This window comes from Platalea leucorodia (genome assembly GCF_965183815.1).
Source record: "Platalea leucorodia genome assembly, chromosome: 5".
Classification (NCBI taxonomy): domain Eukaryota; kingdom Metazoa; phylum Chordata; class Aves; order Pelecaniformes; family Threskiornithidae; genus Platalea; species Platalea leucorodia.
The window spans coordinates 53,972,967-53,981,227 of NC_138827.1; positions in this window are offsets into that span (position 1 = coordinate 53,972,967).

Below are 8,261 nucleotides of genomic sequence, written 5' to 3' on the forward strand. Positions count from 1 at the left end.
TTTAACTTCTTCGGTGGCTGAAGTTTTGACCTTTGGCATCAAAGCTTTGAAACACCAGCCCTACTGCAGTTGCCAAGAAAAGCACTGCCTGTCATGTCTTAAGAGTAGTAATACACAAGCACCAGTGTAATAAATTGCATGGGGCTCCTTTTATCAATGACACTTTGTGTTTAAGAGTGGTGCATGGTAATATGTTGAGTATAAAGACTTGGTTGGGCATCTTGGGTGATTAGAGCAGAATTGTGGCATTTTCAGGGCTGTGCTACCATGAAATAGAAATGTGGTTGGCACCTATAGGAAAGCCATTAGTCTTATATGTGAAATAGACGTTGAGATACATGAACTTCTTCAGCTTGCTTTAAAGTTTTCTCTTTCCCTTGTTTAACAAAAAGAATGCAATGGGGGGAAAGGGAGCTTCAAAAATGAGACATAAGTCTGCAACTGCTCAGTTGTATTTTTCTTAAAAGGAGCACTGGATCTACTGTTACTGAAGCATCAGTTCAGAGAACGTGCATGAAAGAAGTATCAGAGTAAAGGGATTCCTTCCACTTTATTTCCTTGCTTAAATACCCTTTACCTATTTTTACTGAATAGATCAGCAGTTTAATAATGATGCAAACAGGGAGAAAATTGTTGAGCCTGAGCTTGGTTCTGCTTGTTGGTGAAAATAACTGGGCTTTGAAGCTGACCGTAAATTCTTAATTTTCTGAGGTATTAGCAGCATTCAGTATTATGGAGCTGTTTAGACTTGTTGCAGTGGAGAAATATTTTAGGAATTATTCCTGTCTGCCTTCCCCCCACTTCTGGATCGTGGACATCTCTTGCGAACAGCTGGGAGTTAGCAGTAGTATTCTGCTAACTAATTAAAAACCTAATCCATTCTTTACTCTTTACCACTCAGGGATAAAATTAAACTATTTTGGATGATTACTGGGTTTAAACTGTGTAAGTATTGCTCCTGTAGTACTGTTTACAAAATGTACAGTTTTATTTGAGAGTGAGTCCTTAAAACACAAATTGTTGTTAGCTGTCACCCAGCTTTAGATGAAAGCTGTCTGATTGCCAAATTAACAATTTTGTTTCTATATATTTATTGTAGGTATTAAGTCAATCATACGGAAGATTACTTGAGTCTTTCTTTTTGTCTCTCAGGTGTTGTGGGGGAGTTTATTTTCTGTTTATTAATAACCAAGCTGTCTTTTGTTCTCACTAAGAAAATTATATCACTATTGGTTGTGGCTAGCTTCACTATGATAACTGCTAAGTGGATGAGAAATTTTTGTGGCTGCCTAACATAGCTCTGGAAAAACTGAAAAAACCCAAGCATATTTCTTGATCTGATATTCTCAGAATTTCTCCCACAATGTAAACTCATTAGAATATTACTGCTTACTGCCAATTGTATTAACAAATGTGATGGATGGTAGGTATGCTGTATGCTGAAGGGAAGGATAACAAAGTGGCTAACTTGATGTGATCCCAGTCGCCCGGGGAGAGCAGTATACCCGATTTACAGTATATTTGTCTTGAGCTTCAACAATGTTTCTTAAAATCTGCTTAGAAGCATCTTGGATCCTGTAGCACTGTAACAAAGCAGCCAAAGCAGTAGTCCAAGTTGCTCATGAGCAAGCTTTCATTTTTTTGCTGGTGAAATGAAAAATAACAAACCCATGTTGGTTTCCCAATGGAAGTGGAAGCAGATCTGTGCTGGCTTCCAAAGCATTGCAGTTCAGGGTTTAGCGTGGTAATTTCAACGTGCCTTCAGTTTTACACTGTGTTGGCAACTGGGTGGCAAGTGAGCTGTTCTGCCACCGGCTCAGGAGGGGCATCTGAAGCCACCGCAGCGCAGTGAGGGGAGCAGGAGGTACAGCCCTGAAGACTACTCTAACAAATTAACTATGGAAGTAATGTATCAGTTCTGTAGCTCCTGTTCATTAAGATCCTATTAAAGTTATCCTCACGTTTGCAGTTGAACAGAGTGCAGGTTTTGATCTTGGCGGTGCCAGGCACCACCACAACTGTCAGGAAGGAACCTGGAAGCCTTGACTACGCATACCTCTGGCAGGAGGTTGTGGGGGTTTTTTTGTTGTTTGGTTGTTTGTTTTTTTTTTTTTTTTAAATCTGGGTGAGCACAGTGTTGTATTAAAACTGCAAAGTCCTGAAGGTGAAATTGAATCAGTGTGCTTCATTATCACCACCAAAAGTGGGTTGAGTTGTTGGGTAAAAAACAGCAGCATTTTTTTTTTTCCCCAGCCTAACTGTAGCTATAGAAGTGATTTCTACAGCACAGTCATCAGTCAAGGAGTGTGTTTCTCCATATTCCCAATGTAAAAACTGAAAGTAGAAGAGTAGTTTTCCAGAGACCCAGCCTTTGCTGCTGAACTAGTAACAGGATTTGTGGAGAAGGGAAAGATCATTTGAATTGTAGTGCAAGTATGTTCATAGGATTTGTTAAAATGTATGGCAAACTAAAAGGCTAACAACAGGGGTATTGAAATCATCTAACTTAACCTTATTGATTGGAGCGGTCAGTTCTCGCTTTCGGCAGCTGTTACTTCAGGGAGACAGCAAGAAATTGGTTAGCCTCAAGAACTGTGCCAGCAGTGCTGTGAGGGTAAGAAAGTACTATAAAAACAAAAGCGCTGGTTCGGAAGCATAATTCTGTGGTAAGGGGGTACGCTCCACAACAGCGGGGTACATGGTATTTTGATACAGTCACATCCATGTAAATGTGGTCTTTTACTGCACACTGTGAGGTCTAGTGCACTATAAACATGCTACTAGACAGTGAAGTTAAAAAAAGAAAAAAAACCCAAGTAAGTCTGATTAAAAATATCCTGTATCATTCCCGTCCTGTTCGTATGTATTTAGTTGCTGTGACAGATTAAACTTTTCTCGATTTTGAAGGTTTACTTTTGTTTGCTCCCGAAAGTTTTCAATCCTTTAACCCTCCTACTCTGATCTGATAACAGCACTGAAATGAATTTTAGGCAGGATTTTAGAAAGGCGTTTTTGCTTTTCTCTTTCACAGTTGGTTGTTAATTCTGAAGTCTAAGGTTGATTTAACTCTAAGAGCTTAACAACTTCATTTCTGAAATGCACCTGGGTAGTCATACACACAGCGTACAGTACCGTGCTTCATAATACGAGAAACTTTGCATAAAATTTAACAAATAACAGAGAAAATGGCAATTCTACTCACTCCCCCACAGAATTCTGCTTAATATTGTTACTTCACAGGGCTAAATTATGGATTGGTAATGGCTGTTTTCTTTTTTTATATGAATTGTTGGTGAAGGTCTTTGGCACATCTGAGATCAAGTGCTTGCCTGATCTATTGACCCACATGAAGAGTGAAAAGGTACTGTCCCTGTAACAGTTTTGTTTTCACTCCTGGCAGAAGGCATTAATGTTGTATTGTATTTTAGTACTCACTCTGAACAAGATATAAATGGTCTATAAAGGGTAAGTATGTGTTGTTTGTTTTTGTTTTGTTTTGTTGTTTTCTTTTTTTTTAGCTTTAATGATTAAAATAATCTTACTACCTGTTGTATTAGAACAGCGGGCAATGTTTGATTTTTTTGTTTGTTTTTTTTTTTTTTAGTACCAAAAACCAAAAAGTTTTTTACTTAATCCTTCGAAGATAAAAAAGATCTAAGCTTTTTGCTTTAGGAATAGCCCGGTATTGAAATGTGATAAATTTGAGCATTTGTAGGTATGACAGCTGGAGAAAGATGGGTGAATTCTGGACTACTTGGAGGCAACTAACCTGATATAGAGAGAGTTCTCTGCAAATGTTGTGATAATTTTGTGTATTTCATTTTTTGTAGCTGAGGAGATGTCCGGGAGGGTATGATACAGAACTGTAAATAAGTTGAACACTAAGGACTGAGGTTATTGACAGTAATGGAATGATTCAGGAGGCAGTGTGAAAAGGCTGCTGATGCCCTTAGCAGGGAATATAGAACCCGTTAGAATAAACTGGAATTTGAGCATCATCTACGTAAGAGCAACGTACATGGACATATAGTGCTTATATGCTATTATACTTTACTGCTATAAATATACAGAGAAGCACCAACTTAAAAATCACATACTTCTGTCACGTCCAAAACTATGTGACTGTTCTTAACACTATGATAGAACAGCCTTGAGTATGATCAAAAGTTTAATTTGATACTTTCTTTTTCTTAATGCTCTTGACATCTAAAACGGGAGGATTCTCTCTCTTTGGTCACTTCTGTTAGCATTAGATTAATTGAATTCTTCCATAGGTGTACATGTGTATGGCAGATGGTTTGTATGAGGTCATAGCACAAATGTTTCTAAAGGCCAGAATGAGCAGCTTGACAGCCAGATTGGAAAATCTGCCATACTCCACAGATCAATTCACTTTAGGTCCAGTAAATTGTGAACGGCAATTAACTGGAAGATCCCACGTCTTAAGGCACCAGGCAGAACCACTTCCTTAGGAGAATAAATACAGTGAAGAAACTGTAAAAGACCATGTGCTAGCAAGCTAGCGTGTTTCAGAAATGCCAGTATTAATTTTTTTCCCCTCTGTCAGGCGTCTAGCCTACTGGATGTTTCATAATCACAGCATTAGGTGGTGTTACTTGGTTTTCAGGGAAGGATTTTTTTTTTTTTTTTTTTTTTTTTTTATGTTGAAGAGAAATGCCTATTAAGTTTATGGGGCAGGTTGTGGGAAAATGGGAGTTTGGGACTAGTTATCAGGAAAACTGAAAACTCAGAACTAGTGTGATTGAGAGGGATGATCATGTTGGGAAAACGTCTGTAGTGTTACTGACTGTTGAGGCTGTTAAACTGCACCAGTGCCTCGAGTTTCTCTGCATTTCTCAATTTTATTGGCTGCTTTGGGACATTTTTGAGTCTGTGGTCTTGAATTAATTATCCTTTTTTTTTTTCTTTTTTTCTCCTGGCTGGTAGCACTCTAGGGCAGAAACGAGGTTGTCTCTCTTTGCTAACTGCTCTTTATAGGCTGCAAACTTTGGATTTCTCAGTTTGACCATCTGAAAATTAAGATCTTTATAATGCTCACTTTGGGAATAAACACAGCTTCCCTAATCTTGATGTACTTCCACTGTTGAGGTTCATAAAATAACTTCTTATGTAGTTAAGTCTCTTCTAGGTGAAAAGCTTTGTTATTGAAAGTAATGGGATAAGAGGAAAAAGTATGAATCTTTCTAGAGTGACCTTTACAATGGATTTCAATAAGCTTCACGTTTTGAGAAATCTAAACGATTTTATGTGGCAAGTGAGAGAATCTGACAAACTGTCTTAAGATGATGTGCTTTCAAGCAGCCTGTAGAAATGCATACTTATAACTTCTTCTAATACGCTTTCTGGTGACACAATACTATAAAGAAAAGGAGAATATGTTATTCTTTCATACAGAACAGGCTGGGTTTATATTTTAAATGTAGAACTTGGCACAACCTTGAGTGTGAGAAACATCTGGCACACATGTATGTACAAATAATTTTATTGTGTTAGTAACTTCTTCATTGTGCCAGTCGATCAGTTATCTAACATTCAGTGGGAGTTGGATGTATTCATCTGAAAGTAAAATTTGTGTTTCATTTTAATATTAGTTTTCTGTTTTTATTATAGTTAAATTGTTTTCTCAGCCATAGTGGGGCTATATTGATATAATTGATCAAAACATTTGAATGTTAATCTCTTCATTTACTTCATTTGGGGTTGTTCAGCCTGGAGAAGAGGAGGCTCCGGGGAGACCTTAGAGCAGCCTTCCAGTACCTGAAGGGGGCCTACAAGAAAGGTGGAGAGGGACTTCTTACAAGGGAGCGTAGTGATAGCTCAAGGGGTAATGGCTTTAAACTGAAAGAGGGTAGATTTAGATTAGATATAAGGAAGAAATTCTTCACTATGAGGGTGGTGAGGCACTGGAAGAGTTTGCCCAGAGAAGCTGTGGATGCCCCATCCCTGAAAGTGTTCAAGGCCAGGCTGGATGGGGCTTTGAGCAACCTGGTCTAGCAGAAGGTGTCCCTGCCCATGGCAGGGGGGTTGGAACTGGATGATCTTTAAGGTCCCTTCCAACCCAAACCATTCTGATTCTGTAAATAAAGTAGGAAAATAGGATGGGAAAGGAATCAGATACATACATTGTTAAAATGGGATTGTCAGGATGATTATCACATTGTCTACTTCTCAGTGTGCATCACGCTGTCCTTCAGGTGTAACTGAAATTGGAATGGCTTGAAGTAGTGAAAGGGTAGACCTGCTTTAAGTTGTTTTGTTACATTAAACGTTGACTGTAATGTGCACCGCAGTCAGATTGCTTGCATTAATATATATTATTGTTTATGGTAATGTGTGGCCTCAGGATAGTCCCAGCTGTTCTTTATTTTCATACATTTTTGTTCAGGCTTAGTTTCTGTTTATTTTGTTTAGCTCAAAACAGGTTTCCAGGTTTGCTCTTTAAGAATGAAATACAGAACCCCTTAAAAATGGATCTGGGAAGAAAGGAGAGAGGATACTTAACTATGTGAGTGCCTCATGGCGAATAGCTTTTCTAAGGTATGGGTTATAATGTCAGCCTTCAAGCACTCATAAATGTAAATGTGGTCTTTGTACCATTATTCAGTTGTGTGGGGAAGAGTGTAAGGACAGCAGTCGAATCTGCAGTGGAGGTGGATGGGGGTTTCTCTCTGAGTTCACATGATCTTTGCTCTTGCAGTAGGTTTGGAGAGAGGTGGAAGAGTGGAAGCTTCTTGCAGTATTCTGGAGGCTTTGGGTGATTGCAGGGGGATGTAAGGGTAACAGTGCCTTTCCATGTGGTATTTGAGAGGGAATTGGGGGAGGACTGTGCTGGCACTTGCAAGGATTGTTTTTTGGCATGGAGGTGGTAGGTAGAGTTGTAATGATGCATATGGTTTTAAACACGCACTACCAAAGCCCAGTTCAGGATCCAAGGATGATGCCCTGACAAGAATCTGATTGCTTTCTTATTTCATAGAATGGTTTGGGTTGACGGGACCTTAAAGATCATCCAGTTCCAACCCCCCTGCCACGGGCAGGGACACCTTCCGCTGGACCAGGTTGCTCAAAGCCCCATCCAACCTGGCCTTGAACACTTTCAGGGAGGGGGCATTCACAGCTTCTCTGGGCAAACTCTTCCAGTGCCTCACCACCCTCATAGTGAAGAATTTCTTCCTTATATCTAATCTAAATCTACCCTCTTTCAGTTTAAAGCCATTACCCCTTGAGCTATCACTATGCTCCCTTGTAAAAAGTCCCTCTCCACCTTTCTTGTAGGCCCCCTTCAGGTACTGGAAGGCTGCTCTAAGATCTCCTGGTGTTTTTGCCTGACTTCCTCTTTGTTGGGATGCATTGTTCCTGAGCTTGGAGGAGGTGATCCTTGAATATTAACCAGATTTCTTGGGCCCCTCTTCCCTGCAGGGCTTTATCCCATGGTACTCCACCAAGCAGATCCCTGAAGAGGCCAAAGTCTGCTTGGTCCAGCAGCATTGTTGCCCATGGAGTTACTGGTGTGCTGGTTTAATCTCTTTCATGGAGCATAATACAACAAGCTGTAACTGTGTCTCTTCTCCCTCAGATTTTCTTAATTCAGGGTTTCTACCCCACAAATATAGTGCAAGGATGTGTTTGTTTGCAAGCTGATGTATCTTAAGGGTGGAAGGCATGGTGTAAGTACTTATTTGTTATCAGATCTGACTTCTGGAGCATGTAATTGCTATTTGAAGTTTCAGCTTCATAGTTTGTATTAATTTGGCGTCTTTAATAGTCTTTTAATTGGCTTTGATTGTGCTTTGCAGATGATAGACTTCTAGTTAATATGTACAAAAGTATTCTAAACACTGGCTTTGCGTAAGCATTGCTAACCACTCACTTTTAAATGTAGTAGGCATTTACAAAGGAGCTCATATTACTATAGAGTATTGACTGATAAAGTGTTTGGTAATAATTTTGAAATTAGGCCATAAGTGTACTTTTAGGCATTCTGTGATAGTAGCTGAAACTATTAACTTGATAACATTCGTTTTGTAATCTGTATCTGATCCTCATGAATTTGCAGATTGACTACTAATCCATCAATATTTACATCTCTATTCTAATAGCTACAAATGTTAAATTTGGGCAGGTATCTTCAGCTCTCAAGAGGCCTGCTTTTAGGAGATGGTCAAAACCCAAGGCATTTTTGCTTGCTGTTGGCCAGTTCAAATATGCGTACAGGAGAGAGAAACTATATTCTCAGAAAA